This window comes from Podarcis pityusensis (assembly GCF_964106645.2).
Source record: "Podarcis pityusensis genome assembly, chromosome: 7".
In the NCBI taxonomy this organism is placed as follows: Eukaryota; Metazoa; Chordata; class Lepidosauria; order Squamata; family Lacertidae; genus Podarcis; species Podarcis pityusensis.
In genome coordinates, this window is record NC_138031.1 from 46,555,504 (window position 1) to 46,578,938 (window position 23,435).

Sequence of the window (23,435 nt, forward strand, 5' to 3'; positions counted from 1 at the left end):
CCAGTGTCTTCAGCTTGCAATAATTTACAGTATCACCAGTTAAGAAAAGTATATTAAAATCATATTTAAAAGAATCATTTTTTGTATTCACACATATTCGCAACACACTCAGCAACGTACAAACATGGCATTTGATAGGTCCTGTAAGATCATGCAAAGGTTCTGCTGAGGTTATTATACCTAACACAACATGCACACCTGATTTCACAATTGTAATCAGGTGTACAACTGCATTGCTTAGCTTCTGAAAAAACTTACATTAACTTGTATTCAGTAAACATATGTATTAATACAGCATAAAATCAACAATGGCAAGACATTTACTAACATTATTCTCAATGAGCATACATTTTCAGTTTCCTACATAACAAACGTCCATTCTAATTTTTTCATTAAATCCATTTAGAACTACTGCATTTAATTTATAGACCCACCTGACTTACTTCCTTTTTAATTGTGTAATGGCTTCCCTGAACCACATGCTTTCTCAACACAGGTTCTCCAGCACTTTGAACTGATCCCAAATAAGAGTTAAAACCATAAGCACAAACCACAATTCTAAATGTGTATTGTAATTGTGATATGGCCCTGATTGTATACATATTAAGGAAAGAAACTGCACTCAAACTGATACAGACATCTGAACCTAAGAAATATTATTTTCTTAAAACACTCACTCACAAGGAATATTTTTTTTTGCTACAACTCTCTTCCTCCTTTCTTGTTCCTAAAAGGCACAACAAGCTCATTATTCAAGCTTGTCTAACCCACGTTCTGGCCTATGAGGCAGGGAACTGTCCATTCATTCATTCATTCATTAAAAGTATTTGCATACTGCTTTTAATTAAAAAATATATAAACAGTTTGCAACAACCATACACATATACAATAGAAAGCATGTAAAATTTAAAATCTGAGATCAGCTGGCATTACAGTAATTCCTTAATTGAGTGCAGAAGCTAGGTGGCATACAAATGTTTTCTGCAGACATTTAAAGGCCAAAACAGGAAGCGACTGCTGAATCTCTACTGGCACAACATTCCCCAGGACCAGGCCGACAACATTAAAGGCTTGGTTTCCTGCTGCAGTCAGATGAGCCTCGCCAACTCAAGGTTTCCTATGTACCATGTAGCCAGTCTTTGGGAAATCCAAAATATGGCATCCTACATGGATTTCCAAGTTAATGACCCAAATCACCAGTGTATCTTCTTATTTCATTTGGAAAAGAGCTGGTGCCTAACAGCTTCATGATGCAAAACTTACTCTATACGTTTCTTCTACTTTGCTCCTAAACCACAGAAAGAAAATGTTCTGCTGTTCTCATTAAATGTATCATTACGTATTCTTTTTTGTCTCTGTGTCTTGAGAAGTCATGCCACCTCCAATTTCTTTCACCAAGTTACTTTTCCTGTTAAATGGATTCCCTCAACGAAAAAGGGTTGAAAACCACTGATTTCAACAACGGAAAGTAACCTGTTGAGACAGGTTTGTCTGCAGCAATCTGCCTGCTGCTGAAAACTATAAGCTAGGGTCAAGTTTGCCTCTCTCTTGAAGAAAATGATCAAGCGGACAGTACAAGTAATCCTCGTATTGGATGGATTTTCTAGACTCAGTCCAGTCAGGGTTTAGAACTGAGCTAAAGTGAGAAGCCACATTGTTTTGTCCCTATGCACAAACTGGTGTGTGTGTGTGTGTGTGTGTGTGTGTGTGAGAGAGAGAGAGAGAGAGAGAGAGAGAGAGAGAGAGAGAAGAGAGACAGACAAAGACAGACGGAGACAGAAACAGAGGGGAAGAAACTGTTCACTTTTCTGGACCTTTCAGTGGTTTTTGATGAAACTGATCATCAAATTCTTCAGGAGTATATGGCACTGTCTGGCAGTCCATCTGTTCCCAATTGCTGGACTGCTATCAAAAGAGAGCACTTTAGGATGGCAGCTCCACCCCACTAGTCTTTGTCTTGTGTGGCACAGCAAGGGTTTGACCTTATCTCCTGTGCTTTTCAATATCAACACCTGCTCTTAAAAAACAATGTTTTTCAGTTTACTTGTGAAGTTTTATTGCTTGTTGAAAGTGGGGGTTTTTAAAATTATTGTTGCAACTTTTCTATTTTGAGTAGCACTTGGATTTTCCTTTGAAAACTGCAGATAAATGGTACAGAAATGCTAAATAAACAAAATAAGCATTCTTGCAGTTATAAAGACTCTTTGGATCCCATCCAATGCGTCCTTAGATGTCATCATTTAATTGCCACAGCAGTAATTCACTCACCATTACCATTTGTATTGTAACAGTTACAACCTGGATGGGGAATTAGAAGTCTTTTATATATATTTCCCCAAATCTCATCAGCAAACTACACCAATTTTCCCTCCATATGCTCTTTTTTATGTCATTAATGGCTGAAGGCAACCTCCCACTCACCTATTTCAATGTCGCACATGTAATCCAATTCTACTGATAAGCAGCTGTTCTCTTTCCTGACATTAATACAGAGTTACTCAGAACTCACAATTTGCGCTCGGAAATGGTGAAGGTCAGTCTCAGAACTGAGGATAGGGAGCAAGACAGTCAGCTAAGGCTGCAGTCTTAAGGATGCTTACTTGGAGATAAGTGCGGCTGACATCAAAAGGGCTGGCCTCCACACAAGAACCTTCAGAATCAGCTTGTAAAACTGAACATATATTCATGTTTTGGATGCAGTTCACAGTAAGCAGATAAGAATTAGCCACGCACAGAACCAAGAACCGTGGAAGGAGAGAGTATGGAGCATCTGGAAATCCCTTCACTGCCGTAGCAATTTGGCAACTATCCTGGTTTAAAGACAACTGCAGATCTGTGTGGAGACTGCGGTAAGCAGAACATGCCCCAACTATGCAGCCGACGACTCCTTCTCAAGAAACATATGCAGATAATAAAAAGAGGCTTTGTTTCATTAATAAAAAGAGGTCACCACTATTGTCAAACACTAGAATATTTTCAGTACAGTGGTACCTCTGGTTATGTACTTAATTCGTTCCGGAGGTCCGTTCTTAACCTGAAACTGTTCTTAACCTGAAACACCACTTTAGCTAATGAGGCCTCCCGCTGCTGCCACGCCACCGCGTGATTTCTGTTCTCATCCTGAAGCAAAGTTCTTAACCCGAGATACTATTTCTGGGTTAGCGGAGTCTGTAACCTGAAGCGTATGTAACCTGAAGCATATGTAACCCGAGGTACCACTGTACTAGAGAATAGGGAATTCAGTATGAGAATAGTGAAAACATAAAATAGATGAGTGCTGATGAAACGTACATACAGTGGTATCTCGGGTTAAGTATTTAATTCGTTCTGGAGGTCCGTACCTAACCTGAAACTGTTCTTAACCTGAAGCACCACTTTAGCTAATGGGGCCTCCCGCTGCCGCTGCACCACTGGAGCACGATTTCTGTTCTCATCCTGAAGCAAAGTTCTTAACCTGAAGCACTATTTCTGGGTTAGTAGAGTATGTAACCTGAAGTGTATGTAACCTGAGGTACCACTGTACTGTATTGCATTTTTTTTTCTCCATTGCAACCCACACCTGGAATTATCATCCAGGTCCTCTAGGTCATCTCCCCCCAATCTGGTGTCCTCAAATTATGGACTTCAACTCCCAGTTTTCCAAGCTGACTGGAGCTGATGGGAGTACAAAACACATGAAGGACACCATGTTGAGGGATATGGATTTTTGTACTCTTTACTTGGCTGGAGAACTGCATTGCAAAATTCAGAGACGTGCAAATTTAGAAGGATGCCTGTGTTCCAGACTGCGTATTTGTTTCAGAAAGTGCAGATTAGGTAGGTTCACCTTTAAATGTGAATTATATTCGATTTCTCCCCCAAGCCTAGCTTCTGTTAAAGGAAGAGGCCCAGTAACAAAGTTGGCAAACCCTAAATCTCTAGAATATACAGAACTTACAGTACTGCTGCACAAAATTTAGGGGTAGCCCAGTTTGAATAAATGCAGAATTCACAACAGGGAAACATAATCACTGGGACTAACCAAAGCATAACAAAATAGCTTTCAGGTTTTTGTAACATTTTGGTCGGTCCCAATATATTGCCATATTGTGGGTTACTTCCGTCACTTGATATGGTTATCTATGGTTTTGGAGTTTTTTTGCATGAATTAAGATGAGACTAGATATTCATTTTCTTTAGCAAGCACAATACTGGTGCAAATAACAGTAACTCACCTTATATAAGGCAGAGCTCAACCTGGCACTAAACACAGGTCCTAACACTGAGCTGTTGCAACAGCTATTCTTACTATGCACCCTGGGGTTGCTGCTTCTTCCCTGGTGGAGCCACTGTGATTTTAACACATGTGGAACAGGCAGATATTCAATAGGTGCGGATTTATTCATAAAAGTGAGTCAAAGTTATTTCCTAACTTTGGGCTATGCTTCTCACAAATGCCTAGTTCAAGTTATTAAGCCCTTTACTGACATGTATTTACCGGTATATACCACTTGATTGTAAAAAAACAAAACAAAAACCTCAAAGCAATTTACAAAAAGATAAACACAAAATTACGGTACCTTTGTCCGTCAATTTTTCTTTAATCACACAGCTGTTGTTTAAAAAGGGTCTCTATTGGAAAAAGAGAGAGAACACTTTAAATTGGTCCCAGGCATTGTCTCTCATGGCTGTAATCTAAGCAAGCACTTAGATTACCACCAATCAAGAAAATCTCCATGAAACTGCTGGATGATCTTGGTGGTGACCGGTTGTGGTGGAGGGACCATCCTTTTTATCAAAGCCTTCTACATTTTAGAGATTGCAGCTTTTCTTTGTGCGAGGAGTACAACGTGCACCTTTCTCTTTGCAAGGAATATAATGGATATCTGTCTGATGGCAGAATACAGGGCACAAAAGGCAACAGAACCCATCAAAAGGTTGATGTGACTGCGCCCAACAATAAAAAGCTGAGTGACAAAGCAGCTGCTAGTCTCAGAACCAGGAAATGAGGGTGAAACTTACTGTATTGGCCTGAATATAAGCCTCACTTTTTTTTCCAAATTCCAACCGTGAAAAGTTAAAGTGCGGCTTAAATTCGCAACCTTACAAAAACTGGCTTTTATGATATAGCTGCTGAAACAGACACATGGTAAAACAGAACGGGTGTGAGTGCCTGTGGAATTTTAAGCGAACGGTTTATATTCAGGTATTGTCTTTTTTTCTCTCCCCCCCCCCCTTGAATTTTAAAGGTGTGGCTTATATTCGGGCAAATTGGAGGAGGGGGGAGTATGAGATCCCTTAAAATAATTCTTCTTCTTTTCCTTTCCAATCCTTTCATGCATGCCTACTGATGATATATGCAATGGGGACCTTCATATATAAGTAGTGGTAGGAATCTTGTTTTCTACTAGCTCCCTGCCAGCAGGTACCAACAGAAAGAAAGACAGAAAGGTTAGTTTCAGTGACCAAACTTACACAATAATAGCGTCACAAAACAGCTCCTAGGACCACAGCATTAAAGCCACATTTGTTCCTCATCACAAGGGGCTATTAGTACCAAAAGGTGTTTGGTGGGTGTGGCAAATATTGACTAATGATGTGCATGCATTCTGTTTAGTTTTATATTGTGAATTTTTGGGTTTAGTACATGTATGTATTCTCTGCCCTGGGACCATCAGGTGAAGGTGCACATAATAAATAAAATAAAAATTTCTGCTGCTATTTTTATCTACAATGCTGCTTTTAGATTGCATGGTTTTAAGTTTGCATTTTCTTTTATATAGATTGTATTTGTTATATGCTACTCCCTGAGCAGAAGACTGGGTAACAGGACCACTTCACTACACATGAATCAGGAGGACAGCTGCTTCTTACCATCTTCTGATAAAGTGTAGCTGTGGGTGGGAGTTTCCATCCCAACAGGAGTGTTGCAGACAGTAGTGCAGAGGCAAATGCAAAGTTCAGGGTCCCTTCATGACTGTCACACCCATTCTAAGATTATACAATCATCTGATAATTATACAATAACAATTAGGGATGCATCACTGTGATCAATGTTGCCTTTCAGCAATATCTACTATTTTCTGTGCACATACAAGGGCAAATTCCTTATTTCAGAGTGACTTAAGTTGTGTTTTCCATGAAGTTCCATTGTACATAACAGAACCCACACACAGACGCATGCCTAGGGTCCCTTGCACCCTTGGCAAGGAGCTGCATTGGCTCCTCCAAAGCTTGGAGAGACCATGGACCAGAAATTCCAAAACTTTGTGCTATGGCACCTTTCCTCTGCAGCCATCGGGGTCATGTCTGCTCTGCTCCGCCTCTCCTTCCCCTCCTCCTCCTCCTCCTCCTCCTCCTCCATTGATCCTTCTGCCTGGGTGAGTGGGCAGGCTCAAAGCAACTCTGAGCCAGAGTGGAGAGGTGAGATTTTTGCACCCCCCTGGGCTTGCACCCTTGGCAGGGGCCAACCTAGCCAACCCCTAGGTACACTGCTGCCTTCATGCTATTCTCTTGAAACTCAAGTGCCTTGTGTTTTCATTTTTCTTGCAATCTTTGGAGCATACTGTGGCTAAAAAGCTCCCCTTTCATGCTAATTAGGCAGCTCTAGAATGCTGGAGACAGGACTCTGCTACAGAAATAATAGCAGGTCTTTGACCCCTCCAAACCCCAAACCACCAGAGGTACCAGAATCCCAGCAATGCATGACCTCCTCCCCAGTAACTCTTCCACATCCTCAAGGGTCTCCTTAACCCCCTGTGAAGACTTGAGTGCCTATCCTTTTACATGAATGAAATATTTATTACAAACTCAGAAATTAAGTTCATTGTGTAGCCCATCATCACCCTGAGGCAAGTTGTAAATAGCATTCGCTAGACATTCCAGGAGAACAGCTGGCTCGCAAGTTGCTTTATCCTTTCACCCCTTACCTTTATTCCCAGAGTCGGCCCCCTCCCCTTATCCCCATTTGGCATCAGTGGCAGTAGCAACACTACAGCTAGTTGCGAATCACACTGAGGTTATGAACACAGACTTATCAGCTAGTGTGCAAGACAGTGTTTGTAAGGGAGACAGGAGCCATCTGTGAATTTGGATCGCTTCAGGATGGGGTGAGGTGACAAATTAAATAAACAAGGAAACCTTTACAGGCAGGCTGCTCTTGTCTTCTAGCTTGCAAAAGTTCACCAGGAAGAAGAATAAGAGTGGATAAGAATACATTAAGATCTGTATTAGAGGTGTTTTTTCCAGGTGATTCCACCTGCAGAAGGGAAGAGACCCTAGTGATAACCTTTATTTTAAATTTCATAGATCCCAATTGCTCTATGTAGATTATGTATTAAATGCAAGGTATTGTACTAAATTTCAGCAAAGCCTGCCTTTTGTTGCTGTGCCGCATAGATTAAACAGATTCCAGACTCAAAAGCAAAACAAAGCCCAAGCCAGATAATGCTATTTCAATCAGCTCTCTCGGTTGTCCTTAACATTGGGGGTGGGGGGGTGGGGAATTGTTAAAGAGTCACGATCAATCACAGAGAACTTTCGGGTAGGGTGGGGAGGGGAAACTGAAACAAAATTCCTGAATTGCACTCAGAAACCAATGTTCTGGTTTTCAAAGAACTGGTAGAATGTGTTCCTGGTCACAAGCTGTGCCAAGTAGACAGACAGCTGGATTCTGTTCCAAGACACAAAACGTTCTATTCAAAGTGTATGCAGCTAGAATAACCAGCCATCAAAATGACTTTTGTAACAGCTTTCTCCACTATCAGTCTCAGGCGGGGGTGGTGGGAGGGAATTATTTCACAGCAGTGGACTGATCACTTAATGTGAAAGAATTTGGGGTGAATTTTTTTTTAAAAAAGATCAAATGGATGTACAATGCATATCAAAGAAAGACTCAACGAATTATCACCAGGTAAGTACACAGTTCACTCCACAACTGGAGTAGCATGCAATCTTCATGGCACTGAAGCAAACCCATTCCAGAGTTGGAAAGATGCCTTCTTTCGCTACTGTGCTTTAAAATTATACCTATGTGAGATCTGCAATCAAATGTTGCAATGTCTACTTGTCCCCTAGCAGAAGTAGTCCTTATTGGGGTTCCAGCTGGCCATGGCCTCCCCCAGGAGACCATTCCATGCCCCCTCCCTTCATTTTATATTTTTATTCTTTCTTTTCTCTTTTCCACTGTTACAACACTGAACCATCTGTGGCCATTAAGTCTGCTCAGTACTCAATGGGCTTTTCCCTTTTAGTTGCAGTTCTCTTCTTAGGTTTTGGAGGTTCCTAAAACCATCTTTGTGCTTCTGCAAACCCTGTAGTTCCCCTGGACATACTGATATCACCCTTCTTATTTCCCAGTTTTCCTGTTTTGGCTCCACTTCCATCAGCAGTCAACACTCGAGTTTGTTATTAGAGGGACTGATTGATAGCATCATTTTGCAATCTAGCTAGTACATCATCTCCAGTGGGGAAAAGTTACATGCCATACTTCTCATGCAGCCCCAGCAGTTGGTATAAGTATCTCGTAAAGCTGTAAACAGACAGTCAAGGGCACAGTCCTAAAAACATTAACTAGGGAACTCAGTGGGAATGACAACAGGAAAAAAATGGAGAATTGGAGAAAGCAAGATCCCATGTAACAAGGGGAGGAGTGCCAATTCCAGCTTGTGGGTGGTATCCCCAGGCAAGACCCATCAGTTCCCGCCACCTTGAATGGACCCACCTTGCCTCTATCTCCATTGCCTATTCTCTTGGACTCTTCTTCTGGGTCCAATATGCAGAGCAGTCCAAAGGAAGAGGATAATGTAAGCAGAAGCTCCTCCTGGTGCTGCTGCTGCTGTCATGGCTCCCTCACTTACAGAGCACAGACAAACAGGCTTTTGAGAGCAATTGAGGGTCAAGGGGTTCTCTGCTGAGACACAGGCCTTGGCAGGTCTCCAGCAATGTTCATCCCTGATGCTTGTTGTGATGGAGAGAGATAACAGCTACCCAAGTTAAAAACAACAACTGTGTGGACGTTTTTAGTATGCATTTTGACTGGGGCCAACAACATTTGGTTGGTATTACCTAGGCAACTGATTTATACCAAGTCAGATCATTTGTCCACGTAGCTCAGGATTGTCTACATTGGCTGGGTGCAGCTCCAGGGTTTTAAACAAGGATCTTTCTCTCATCTACCAGGAGAGACTGGGAATTGAATCTGGTACCTTTAAAGGCAAGTGCTTTAAGATGAAGCTATGACCCCCGTCTTTCTTTTTAATCTTCACCATACGGTTTGTTTGTTTTTAATGGCCCCAATTAATCAGGCACTACAATGCCTGGTAACCAGGCAAAAAGTAGAGACGTTCAATTAAACCATGCTGTATTATGGAGCTGTGCTGTTCCTAGTTCATTTCAGCCAGTCAAAATGGGGGAAAAAATCATTGCGGTGCAGGGCTTAGCACAGGCATAGGCAAACTCGGCCCTCCAGATGTTTTGGGACTACAGTTCCCATCATCCCTGATCACTGGTCCTGTTAGCTAGGGATCATGGGTGTCCGGAGGGACGAGTTTGGGGATGCCTGGCTTAACGTAACACTGCCTTCGCACCAAGGCACACTCTACGACAGGCAGCCTTCTAATCTCTTCCTCATGAAAGAAGCTCCTCAAGGAAAGGAGAGGAAGCCCTAGTTAGGGCAGTGAGGGAGAAGAGTAGTGGGCCAGGAATGGGCAAGCCCTTCTTGCAGAAGCTTTGAAGTATGCACATCAAGTAAGGAGCAGAGTCTGTTGCCTCTTTTCACCAACATCTAGAAGCGGTTCCAAAGGTTCAGAAGGGAAGGATCCCTGAATAAGCAAAAGCACGGACTCGGCAAATATGATAACATCATCTGACTGCACTCTGCTTTCTACTTGAGAACAAAAGGAAAGCCTACTGAATCAAGCCAATGGGCCATCCAGTCCAGCATCTTCACAGTGGCTAGCAAGATGCCTGTGGGAAGTCCGAAAGCAGGGCTTGAGTGCAACAGTACTCTGCCCACTCTTTCTGTCTTTTTTTTAAGGCAATGGCTTGTTTAGGTAGGCTAAAAGGAAGAAAACAGGAAGTATGTTCTATTTCCATAAGAATCTTTGGTTTTAGGTAAAGGTAAAGGTAAAGGGACCCCTGACCATTAGGTTCAGTCGTGACAGACTCTGGGGTTGTGGCGTACAGCTTCCAGGTCATGTGGCCAGCATGACTAAGCCGCTTCTGGCGAACCAGAGCAGTGCACGGAAATGCCATTTACCTTACCGCCGGAGCGCTACCTATTTATCTACTTGCACTTTGACGTGCTTTCGAACTGCTAGGTTGGCAGGAGCAGGGACCGAGCAACGGGAGCTCACCCCGTTGTGGGGATTCGAAATGGCACTCCTAGTTTGGGGTTTTTAAAAGTTAAAATATGGTTTGACATTTAAAGCATTGCTTATATAAATGTTTCTAAAGAAAACATTGAAAGGAAAATATAGGGTCTCATTGTAGGGTCTCTGCTGTAACCCAGAGGACTTTTATTCATTAAAGTCGGTGGGACTTACACTTGAATAAACATGCCTACAACTGCATTGTTACAGTTTTCACACAACACTTTCTATAGCTAAACTCAGTTGAGATTTATTCATGGAACTACTATGACAGATGTCTTGGGAAGCAGAACACTCAATCTGCATGCTGGCTGTAGCTGGATGTTTTCCAGATTTACCAACTGCTTGCAGTGGCAGAGAGCAGGCAGGGGCGGGGCGGGGCGGGGCATGCCATCTGTAGGGGTGTGGCGCCCAGTGAGGGCGGGGGCAGCCGCGATGGCACCCTACCGGGATCACGCTGCCGGGAGCCGTGCGCTCCCCCCCCACTCCTCTTCCTCCGCTAACGACTGCTTGCCAAGCTTTCCTTTCAGAAACATTAAGTCAGTGTACCTAAGTATCACCAGCTGTGGCCACCAATACTCTGAGGGTCACAGGTTTCCTACCCATCATTATATACGACACTGAGCAAAATGACATGGATTGGAGACAATACATGAAGCTGCATAGAGGGGAAGATTCCACTAGGTACTTTTTCCCTTTCACTACGATTCCATGATGAGAAAAGTGGTAAAATTAACTCTACACATTGAACCAAACAGCCTAAACTATAAACAAATCGACCACCAGCAGTCCATAGAAACACACAAACTTTACCTGACATCTAAAAGATAACAGATGAGGCAGATATAAGTTTGACTGTCCAAAGTGCCATAACATTTACTTGAAAGGCTTTTGTTGTAGAATACATTGATTTCTAATGTTGCTGTTTTTTAAAACTTTAGTTCAGGGTTTTTTTAATTAAAAATATTTCATTTATTAATACTCTCTTGAAGGTGTGACAGTGGTCGACAAGATTTTAAGCAACTGATCATCATTTGCTCCAGGATTTATGTTAGGGGGCAGGACTTTGGTTTGGGGGGGGCAGAACTGAGCTATCTGTGACCTGGTTGGTTGGTTGGTTAGTTAGTTAAGTATTTTTATTTATTTACTTGATTTAGGTGGGCAGCTGCCCCCCCCCGCACCCTCTGGCTATGCCTATGCATTTGATGCACATAGATATAAAAAAGCAAGGCACCATAATGTGGTTGGGCAACCCTAGTGGGCAGGGGTTAGATCCAAAAGGGTGACACCAAAGGGGATAATCCTTTTTGGGTTTTCACTTTGGGGTTGTCATAAGAGCAAGGGTACTACCCTCTTCTGTGTTGTTCTTAGAGTATTATTATTCTTGAAGGGAGTTTGTTTTTATATTTATCTGACAGGGATGCCCCCTGCGAGGTGGTAAGCATTAGGCGTGCTAGTGGCTGTGCCAGACTCCCTGCAGGGAGAGAGTCTGTTTATGGGGAAGGTCCTTAACTCCCTAGAGCGAAAAGAGGGGCATTTCCTTGGTGAAAAACTGGGTGGAAATGGTGCTTGGAAAGTTCACTCCAAAAAGGAAGCAGTTTGAGTTCAAGTTCATCCTGTCTAAAAAGAGCTGGTTCCAGATTAAGTTTGTCCTTCTACAAAATGAACTACTGTATTTTTCCATGTATAAGACACTCCCATGTATAAGATGCTCCCTATTTTGGGGGACTCCAAATTAAGAAAACACCCCTCAGCACTACCCATGTAGAAGACGAGCCCCAATTTTAAACCTAAAAAAACCCTAGTCTTATACACTGAAAAATACGGTAGTTCAGTTCAAGTTTATCCAAATTAACTTTTTAGTTCATAAAAAGTTTGTCTTGCGCATTCAGAATGTTACAAGCTGCTGTGATGAAGTAAAGGGTCTAAAAGTAAATTGGGACCATAATCATATAATAAAATGTTTGACAGACAGAATATTAACAGGTGATGCTTCCCCTAAAATTGTACTTCCATGCCAGAAAAGGCTAACCCTGTTTAATTTTTGCTTGCCACACAGCTGTTAATGGCACAAGGCATTATGCACTTGGTTCCTGCACTTTGTGCCAGTATTGGAGGACAGCGAAATTCTTCAGCAAGGAAAATACAGGAAATGCCTCATGTTCCTTCCTGTTGGTTGCTTAACCATGGTGATTAAGTCGCTAAGGAACCTTAGCAACAGCAGCACCTCCATATCAACCTAATAAGCCTTAGAACATTTATTCCACAGTTTACTAACTTTTTAATATATGTCTGATTGACTTACTTTTTGTTTTAAATGAAATCTAGGATAGGAGGGAGGGAACAAACATGAATTGTTCATAATTTTACACCAAAATGAACCTTTCATTCACCCAGCAATTATTGGAACTACTTTCAAGTGAAGTTCAGAGATGTTTAAAGTATGTAGTGAACTTTGTTCAAATAAACTAGTTAATTCCAAGAACTGGATGGAAATTAGTAGTTTTGGGATGGGGAGTTGTTGTTGCATTGCTCTTATTTGATTGATTTGTTTTTCTGCATCTGCTTATTGGTTAGTTAATTTAAAAAAAAAAAAATGAAGTGAGAATTGTGTGCCTAGAGTGATATGGTGAGTGTAAGGAGAGTGTGATTGCAGTTCGTATTTATTTTACTATGTACTATGTACATTGTTCGAGATATTTATCGTTACTTAATTGTGTTACTTGAAATGTGGGAGTAGTAGTATGTGGAATTATGAATGTGGAATTCGTATTATATTTTATATTTGTTTTTTGTTGTCGTTGGGATATGTTAAACCACTTAGAGGTTTCTGTTGAAATATGAAGGCGTATATAAGCTAAATCAATCAACCTTTCAATCCATAAATCCGAAATTCTGGTTGCTAAATTGGCTGGCAAACAATAGCATGTGCTCCTGCTTCTGAATTGAACTAATGACAAAAGTAAAACGCAAGTCACTTATTTGAAGTACATGTACTTAACCATTTTGTCCCACTGACCTCTATGCAATGGGACAGAACTAGATTGTGTAACCTGCAGCTTGAACTACAAAGGATTTCAGGTTGGGTGCTGTTGTTGTTTTTATAAAAAAAACACTGTATGAACTGTTTGCCTGCCCTTCACCCCATTAAGATTGCATTATTGTTCACTAGGCTACTTTTAAAGTCAAGTGCAAGATCCCAGTGTCAGTGACGTAGCATAGTTGTTCATCAGATCATCCAAATAAACTACCTACATATTTTCACACATGATTTAGTCTTACCACAATTTAACTAGAGATTATACATTTAAACACAAGTAAACCCCTTGTTTATGACTAGAGCTTCAAGCTGTGCTCTCTAAGCATACTGGGTTGGCAGTACATTCCACAAAATTCATTGGAACTTAATACTAAAGAAATGTGTTTAGAATTGGAGTATTATGTTGCAGTCCATTATTTGTATTCTGAATTTTACACTTGCCTTAAGGCTCCCAAGAAAACCACATAGAAATAAAACAAAACAAATGGCATAAAAATAAAATAGTAAAAACACTTCTAAAGAAACAAGTAAAGTAGCAGATTAAAATTGACAAGTCAATGAGTTGAAAAAGAAGAATGGTCCATAATTCAGGCCCCTCTCTACATTAACCGTCCACCTAGCCCCAGGAGGTGGGGAAGTATCAGATAAAAGTATTGGACTAAGACCTTAATTGCTCAAAAAAAGTGAAGCTGGAGGGGCTCTCCAGAAATAACTCCATGACCACCCCACTCAACGAAGCGAGAAAAACTTGCTCCAACCTCCAAAGGTACCTCCCAGACCCCCCCCCCTGCTTCCTCTCAGCTACTTTTTGTAAGCCATAATGGGCAAGAGTTAGGGGGATAGGTGAGAGCCAGTACCTCTTCAAGCATGCCTTGTACATCCATAACGTAAATGTATCCATACGATACTAACCAGCTAGATATATAGACTTATTCCTGTAACCGAATAACTGGAGATAGGGCATAAGCAAATTATTTTATCTGAAAAATGTCTACCAAGGGTGCTGCAATTGGTTTTTGAAGATAATCTGCCCAAGGGTCGAGATGGAGAAAATGTCTTATAATTTATATAAGCTCCACTAGGCTAAGGCAGCACAGGTGCAATATTAGCAGAGAACAGAAAAGTATTTCTTTTTCCACACTACCTTTACCACCAAGTAGGCCTTTAAATGGTTCTAGCCAGTGTTTCATCAGACTTCTTATCAGCTTCTACTCCATCTGTATCCCAGTTAATCCACCAGCTGATTCCCAAGCTCCCTGGAAAACAAGGGAGCTGATATGGTTCTAACCAGTAGGACAGAACACCTAGGAAAGCCTGGGTTGATTACCCAGATTAACTCCAAATTCCAGAGACTGACCAGGGTATCAGCAAAAATGCAATCCATGTCAGCAAGAAAATCTCCCAGGGCACTTTGAAAACCATTGGATCCATCAGATGCCAAAGGTAATCTGAACAAGGCCTTCAGCTCCCAAAACATTAAGGTCATCAATAGCCTAAAAATTACTGCAGAGGGGAGTGACCTATGGCCCTCAAGATGTCCCTGAGTTTAACAACATCTGGAAGGCCCAATGTTCCCCATTCCAGTGTTACCAGATAACCATGACAAGGAAATAGTTAAAAATGTGCATACACACACACACACACTATACAACTGATCACAACCACTGAGCGTGTGCCCTACTACATGTGAAAGGGCCCAGATGACTTGTAACAACCCCATGGTTGTCTTGGTGACAATGAAGTCCTGCCCTATATCTATCAGGAGGGCCCCAAGGCCATTTTTATCACCTGTGGCAGGGATACTGTTGGGCAGCAGGATAGATGATACACCAAAAAGGGTCCCTAAAAACTGTCATTCTGTCCAGCTAGGTGAGACGGTATCAAAAATAGACTATGGCAATGGTAGTCAATGTGGTACCCTCTAGATGTTGGAAGCCTCCCAGAGTAGCCGGGGCAACCCAGTCAGATGAGATGAGAGATAGATAGATAGATAGATAGATAGATAGATAGATATCTGCAACCCTGATCATTGGCGATGCTGGATGGGGCTGATGACAGTTGGGTTCCAACAGCATCTAGAGAGTGCTGTGTTGACTATCCTAGACAAAAGAGAGAGGTCTCCAATTTCCAGCAAGATCAACAGCCTCATCCAGGCTCAGGTCCCGGGTGGCATTCAAGAACAGCAGTACCAGGCATAAAGGTTTGCTGACAACACAATCTGGGTTTCTTTGGGAGGGAAACAGAACAAATAAGGGGAAAGCTCTTAAATATCTAACCCTTACTCCTTCAACAGACCATCTGTCTTGCACCACAATATATCTCCTTACTCATAATATTGGAAATGGGGTACCTACATCCTATAACCCATGCACAACTCATTAAAACACAAATAAAAAGGAAGCACAACCGTGATATTTAAAACATGAATTGACAAACAGTGAGTAAGCAGTAAAAATGGGATGTTTAAAAATATCAGTTGTTAAAATTAGCAACAGACATAAATTTGATGGCAAAACAAATATAAGCCATTTACTAGAAAGTAAATAATCTGAACTCCATGACTTTTTCCATGAGACTGTTTTTATTAAGGGGCATTGATGCATGGTTACTGAGAACCATTGGGCTCAAGCAGATTCACTCCTGAATGAGTATGCATAGGATTACAGCTCTATTTTGCATTTTTCACATCTGTAAATCTGTATAAAAAAACCAAAAAAATGATGCAGGCAAATCAGTTCAACTGCAGCTCTCTTCTGGTTTTTATCCTACGCTATCAGCATTATGAAGGCAGCAGACCTACACAAGTTTTCCTGGAAGCAAGTACCATTAAACCCTGTGGATGGAATTTACTTCCAAGAAAATATGCAAAGTATTGCACTGATTAAGGCATTCTCAGGATAATTGCTCTCAGCCAGCCATCCTTAATTCAGTCCTAGAGACTGGAACCCTACTACTTGGAATTTTGTCCCACTGAAATCCACGGAGTAAATCTGCATAGAATCTGTCTATATTACTAGAGAACAAACAGGGTACTGCATGTATTATTGAGTCCAGTAAAATTTGTGGAGCCCGGGTATCTATTCAGGATAGGAATGTTTTCCTGAGTGTTCTGGAACAATTCCCTAGTTCCCGGCAAGTACAGTACTGTACAGACTTTGGCACTTCTGCAACCACCTTCCTCCTACTTCAAATTTACACCCGTAAATTTAGGACCCAGCAGCGATATCATGCAGTTCTGTGTTGTTGTTGTTTGTTTGTTTGTTTTACACTAAATACACTTCTTTCTCCCTCACATCTGTACTTGGTAGTTTGCATCTGGGGGGAAAGCAACCCAATGTACTCGTTGGTACCGTAAAAGCCATCCTCCCACCCACCCACCAAAGATCCATGAACCCCAAGAGCAAAAATGTTGCAGGAAGGGGCGGAGGAGGAATACCCTCCTGCCGATTCCCTTTATTTATATTTTAATTCCCCCTGTCCGTCTCCCGTCGGAGAGAAGCGCCTGTCACCTCCAACTGTCACCACAGCTGCGTGTCTCCGAAAGGGATCCCAAAACTTTCCAGCGACACGGAAGAAGACTATCCGGGAGCGCGAGGTAAGGCAAGTCCAAAGAAACACACGCGAGTCACTATCTATTGTTTCCAACCCACTTCCTCCCGCGTGGGTTTAATTCATTCGTCCCCGATGGATCGATTCGCCCCACTCGGAGCGCGTTGATCAGTCTCTGGCGGCCAGAGGCTCGTCGCTCCGCGCGAAGCCTCCTGTTGGCAGAGGGCTGGCCTAGCAAGTTTGGGGGGAAGCGAAGGGCTCGGGCCAGGCGCACCGTCTGTTGGCGAATCTGACACCCACATGCAGCCTTCTTCGGGGGGGGGGGACGACCAAGGCTCGGGGCAGGCCACGATCTCCCGCCCGGGTCCTCTCTCCCTCCGCCCCCCGCTTTTGCAATCTCCCTTCTCTCCAACTGGGTCTAAAGTGGACTTTCCTGGGTCCCTCAGCCCAAAGCAGCCCGATCACCCCAGCCCAAGGAAGAGCGTTTTGCACCCAAAGTAGTGACGTTTACTGGGAATGTAGAACCGACCCCCCCCCCCCGCAGCCCTCAACAAGCCCTTCCAAGCGCAGCCCCTTCCTCTCCTGGTGCAGCCCGGCCCGGCCTGCCGTTCCCGGGAGACGAGCGAGCGGCGAAACCCCCCTCCTTCCCCGCCCCTGCTTCCCTTCCCCGCCCCGGCCGCTTTTTATTAATTATTGTCGCTGTTATTATTGCAACATCCCACCAGAGCAAAGGCAAGCGAAGCCCCCCCCCCCCCTTGCGGGAAGTGAGGTCGCTTCTGTTTCCTTACCGTGCGAGGAGCAGGAGAAGGAGCGCAGGGTCTCGGGGGTCTCGCCGGACCCCCGTCTCTGCCTTCCGTGCCGCCCGCCTCCTCCCGCACAGCTGCTCCGCGAAACTCTCCGAAGGCGATCGGCTTGGCGCTCTCCGGCTGCCTCTCTGGCGCTGGCGCTGAGGAGGAGGAGCGGCCCAGCCGAGGGGCGGAGACAGGGGGCTGGCATGGCCGGGGCCGCCCCTCTCGGCTCGCCCGGCGGGAGGGGCAGAGACCCAGGGGCGTCCGAGCCGCGCTCTCGGGCTCCGCGTCCACTCGGTCCTTCGAGCTCTTTCGAGGGGGCTCTGACAGGGAGGGAGGCAGGAGAGGCGCCTTCCTTGCTTCGTACTGACTGGGGGGAGGAAAGGGCGTTTTGAGGCGCTCGTGGTCGGAAACGTCCCACTCGCCTCAGTGGGGTTTAGTGGCGCGTCGCCTTTCCGCCTCAGGAAGAGTCCCGGAGAGGGGGAGAAAGAAGTAGGGCAAAGAGTCGTGGCTCTCGCGCGGATTCCGGCCACGTTTGAGGGGTGGCTGTGCGCGCGTGTGGCTTGGGGGGGGGTGCGCGGACACGAGCACAATAGCGCAACCTTGTACTCTGGAATACGCTATCGTCAGCAGATTCCGCACGGACCACAATCCTAACTTAGATTAGGAGAGGCTTTCTGACCACAAGACACTCGTGAAGTGATGTTGAATTTGATGTTGTAAACGGACAGAACAAATACCTTCCTTGCGTTTGTTTGCTTTGCTCCGCACCTAGGAAAATAGGCAGAGGCTTTGCTATGCAGTGCAGTGGGATCCCCTCTGCATATTTACTCAGCAGGAAATGTTGACTTCAATGGGCTTATTCCCAAATAAACGTGCCCAGGATTGCAGCTTTCCCGTGCGATTCTATGGGACGGCACCACCCCTTTTTAGGGTTGCCATATTTCAAGAAGTAAAATTCCTGATACCCGCAAAGCTGAGCTTTTTTTTTTTTAGAAAACCACCAAAATTGTTGATCTTTTTTGGGGAAAACATTTTGCCACTTCGGCAAAATTCCCCCCACGCCATTTTTGCACCTGAAAACCAGGACATGTCGGTACAGTGGTACCTCAGGTTACATACGCTTCAGGTTACAGACGCTTCAGGTTACAGACTCCACTAACCCAGAAATATTACCTCAGGTTAAGAACTTTGCTTCAGGATGAGAACAGAAATCGTGCTCCAGTGGCACGGCGGCAGCAGGAGGCCCCATTAGCTAAAGTGGTGCTTCAGATTAAGAACAGATTCAGGTTAAGAACAGACCTCCGGAACAAATTAAGTTCTTAACCTGAGGTACCACTGTAATTTTCCCGGCATGTGGCAAGCCTACCTTTGCTGAAGCTTAAGTAGGCCTTGGTCTGGTCTGGAAACCACACTTATGCATGCCTTAGCTTGGCATGATGGACAAATGAGAGGATATAGCTGTAACGTTTTCTTGGAAGTAGGCCCTACCTTCTTCAGTAGGGATTACTCCCTAGTTAAATTTGTTGAGGGTTTCGCAACAGTGGTAGAAATTGAACCGAGAATGTTGCCAGAGAGTTCCTCTCAGGAATGGATCACAGATAGACTTGGCCTAGAGCTGGGGGGTCAAAGGGCAGGGACGGAGTATAGAAGAAAGCAAAGCAGTGAGAGTCAGAAGAGGCTGCCGTGAAAGCTTATTTGAAGCTGAAGAGGAAGGAAGGAGGGAAAGATGTCAGAGATGGGCTTTTGTTCAGTTGGACCACCCACCTCATACCCATTCCTCCTCCTCCTCCCCCTGCCCTCACCTTCCTGCTTGTCCTTCAGAAGGGGAGCGCCTCTAGCCTTGGAGATTGAGATATCAAGAGCTTAGCCAGAAATGATCCCTTGGCTTGTTTCTCTCCTTGGGGCTGAGAATGACATAAGTAGCTCTTTTTCTTACATGATAGAGCAATAACTTTGCTGGCAGTTGCAGAGTAGGATGCCAGGGAGGGGAGTCAAGAAGAACAAATTAAAACATTCCATTACCTAAAGCAGAGGCATCCTTGCACCCAAAGTTCAGAGGCTGTGCTGGTGTAAACTAAAATAACACATAATTACAGTCTGGTAGGTTTTTGAAAAATCTTGATGCACTTGGTATACTTTATATTATTTGGATTGCAAGCTACAATAGAGTTCATTGTATAAACCCATCTTATCCTGTCACTTTTTTCCCCTCTCTGAAGTGTTGACCACATTGCAATTTTATCACACCCCAGCCTACAGGTGTTGTTGGACTACAACTCTCATCATCCCTGACCATCTCTTCATTCCTGATTGTTGGTTGTGGTGCTTGGGATGATGTAGCCCATCAACAACTGGAAGGGATTAGGTCAATTAAGGCTGTCCTGTACACCAGGGGTCACCAACGTGGTGCCTGTGGGTGCACATGTATCCACATAAATCTTCTCAGATGCCCACAGGTTCCTTCTACAGTCACAATTATTCTGCACAGATGAGACTGCATCTAGAGTACTGGGATCAATTCTGGGTTCCACAACTGCATAGGTGTCCACAGTTGGAGGAGACCTAGACAGGAGGCTTGACCACCACCCCCTCCCTGGAATTCTAAGTGTGCTGATGATTTTAATACATGGGAATGAAAGAGCTCTAGTACACTTCACTAAACAATCAAAGGCCTAGAGAGATCTCGATTCCCAGTTGCAAGGCTGCCAGACTCTTTGAACTTTTCTGAAGGAGGGCCCAAACTAGCAGCTCACTGTTCAGATTAATGTGGCTTGTTCATCTCTGCTGATGCTGCTTTCGATTAGCCTTTGCAAATATTATGTCATCCATTACATTAGCATCAATTCCACCCCCCTCTTATTGCAATAGACTTTATTATAATAGCCTTACGCAGGCTTCTGGGGACCCTAGAGGGGAGGGAGACGGTGATAATTGGGTTCAAACTGGAGGGATTCAGGCAGGAGTATGGAACATCCTTAACTGAAGACACCGTTCCCATCTCAACATACCCCCCTCCCATGATAAAAATGATGGATGTAAATAATCTCATGTTGCTTGTAGAAGTTTTCACAAAAAAGACCCACTTCATATACATTCACCTGTTCTAGCACTGATCACCACAAGGTCCTTGAAGCGCAAGTAAGCTGTTACATTTGTGCAAACATTGTTGAAAAACCTAAACCACTTCGGCAGCGCAATGCCCCCTTTTCTGCAGAGCCAGTGGTGCTAGTGAAGCTAGAGCGGAAGGTTAAAGCAAAGACAGGAGAGGGAAGTATTCCTATCACTCTTTCGTTGATGCAAGATTGAGACACAGAAGTTAGCAGGCTCACTGAAGGTCATGAAGTCTCTGCAGCAAGATCAACAAAAAAAACCCCTCTGAATTCTGCTCCTTATGGCCATGTCTGTCTTTTTATCTCATTGTGTCTGAGATGACGGAGGATAATCTGACAGATATACACTTCATAACAGTACTGGAGTGTGCATCAAGTTCTTGGGTTTCATAATTCAAGACCACTGCCACAGAGAAAAGAAGTAGATCCAGGAGATAAGGTTCTCAAGGAGATGAAAGTTGAAAGAAGGTTTCTTACAACCAGTGTTGACATACTTTCTTTATCTTTCCTCCCACTGAGTCACTCTCCCAACAGACCTAAGTTGAGCAACTGGCATGCAACCACTTCTGCAGATAGTTCAAAGGCATACATCTCCTGTGAGGCATTTCTTAGAAAGAGAGAGAGAGAGAGCAGGTTGCTTATTTAGGACAGCATCACAATTGCTATGAGTACACGTGTTTTCATTAAGAGTGTGAGTTTCATATAGCTGTGTGCAAAGATCTTTAAGTATCTGAACATATGCATCTGGGAACTCCGTATGGACACAGAAAAACAAACTTGGAAGGAACCCTGTGGCATCTTAGTCGCTCTTCACATGGAAATATCAGGATAACCTAAGTGTATACACAGCACTTGTGGCTGCTGCTTAATTGCCCCCAACAAAAAGCAAAACAATGGTTTGGATCCAGACTGAATTAGTTTAACTTGGTTCCTTCCCACTGAAATCAATCCCACTGAAAGCAACTGTCATGACTTGACAATTAATGTAAACAGGAACTAAGCTCACCCAACAGTCTGGCTTCAACCTTGCTTGCTTTTCATAGATTGTAATCAAAAGACAGAAATGCTCTGGGAGAACATGATGAAATTCAGCCTTGACATTTACTGAACAGTGAGTTTAATATCTTTGGGCTCCATGGGTTCATAAACAGGAGCAAGCAGCTATCATATTGCCTGCATGCTAGTTCCCACAATCCTTGCTGCACTTTTTTTTTAACGGCAAATCACAAGCCTCATAAGTCACCAGCCTCATAAAAATCCCAAGCCTCATAAGTCCCTCCTGGCTTTCAGGATCTAATCATCATGGCCCAAGGAGGCAGTGAAGACCTTTTCAACTGCATCACAACAGGCCCAGAACAGGTATTAATTGTGTAAGCTGCGTGGCCACACCCCGACACCAAATTGGAGCATCACCAGGCCAGGTCCAAGGCAGCAATTGGTTTCTGCCGTAAGTGCCCAGCCTTTCCCAACCCACACCCTGAACCTGCACGGCCTCCATGGTCTCTGGAAGCACCTGTGTGGAGCACAGGGAACAGGCCACGCACCAAGGGACAGGACAGACCCCCGTCCCCTACATTACACATTTTTTAATTCTCTTCCATCCCAAACCTCCTGCAGATGAAGAAAATTGGCCAACTCGACCTGTGCAAGTAGCATCCAATTGACCTCAGGAATGGTTGAATCTGACCATTTTGGTTTCTCTAATCTTAAGTTTAGTTCTCTGCCTCTCCTGATACCGATGGAACAGAGAGACGGAGATGGGTGCCATCAATATACTGATGACACTTCGTTCCAAATCATGAATGATCCCACTGATTGTATTGTTTATATGTGAGTGTGACCTGTCCTGCAGCCACTTGTGTTAAAGGCTGGGGTATCAATTTTACATAAATAAAATAAATAAGTATAATATGCAGTTTGGTGCTAATGAAGCATTCAGCCAGAGCAGGATACAATGGTGTCCATCTTTTGGACAAAATTTTTGGTCCAAATAATCCTTCCATTGCATAGCTAACCATGGTATGCTATATTGAAAATGTAGGCCCATGAAAATATTGAGAGAAGTTTGATTTCAGATGAACAGTAATAATGAAGTATAGTTACTAAAATTCGCAATGCATTTTCTATGCAATACATTTCCCACCCCATTTTCTATATCACCCTGCCATGGGATACCTTAAATGGCATTCAATTCATTTTAATAGATGTTGGCCTAAAATACATCCTGAGTTCTGAATTTCTTTACACAGGTTTTTGGTGGTGGTTCTGAAATGGGCTAAATCAAACAGGCAAATTAAAATGGTGTGTTGCAGCCCCCCCCCCGATAATTTGGACCTTGTTGTACTTTCTTATTTAAACAAACTGCAGTCGATCGGCAGCTCTAGAAAAAAAACACTACAAAATAAACGCAAGGATTGTGACACCTAGTGATGATGAGCCCACATTGCAGAAATGCTTAATGCTGGATTTAGCCCAAATGCAGAACGAAGGAAAGTGTCAGAAAAATAAATAAACCAGTGAAAAACAGTAATAATGACAGAAGGGGAAGGCCAGCATGCCTATAACAACATTTCAATAAAACACAGGCTGTTTCAGA

General features: G+C 43.5%; 1 protein-coding gene across 10 annotated transcripts in view; it reads right to left on the reverse strand.

Annotated features, from left to right (window-relative positions):
* Window positions 1–17,863, reverse strand: part of GREB1L (GREB1 like retinoic acid receptor coactivator) — a 157,043-nt gene extending 139,180 nt beyond the window's left edge. For 7 of the 10 annotated variants that reach the window (XM_081013038.1, XM_081013041.1, XM_081013040.1 and 4 more), the window contains exon 1: window positions 17,727–17,863. The gene's annotated coding sequence lies outside the window, so the exon portion shown is untranslated. Of the gene's footprint in view, window positions 1–4,559; window positions 4,612–17,726 lie in introns of all 10 variants that reach the window. The other 3 variants (XM_081013037.1, XM_081013035.1, XM_081013036.1) reach the window with 1 other exon arrangement.
* Between the last annotated feature and the right edge of the window lie 5,572 nt (window positions 17,864–23,435).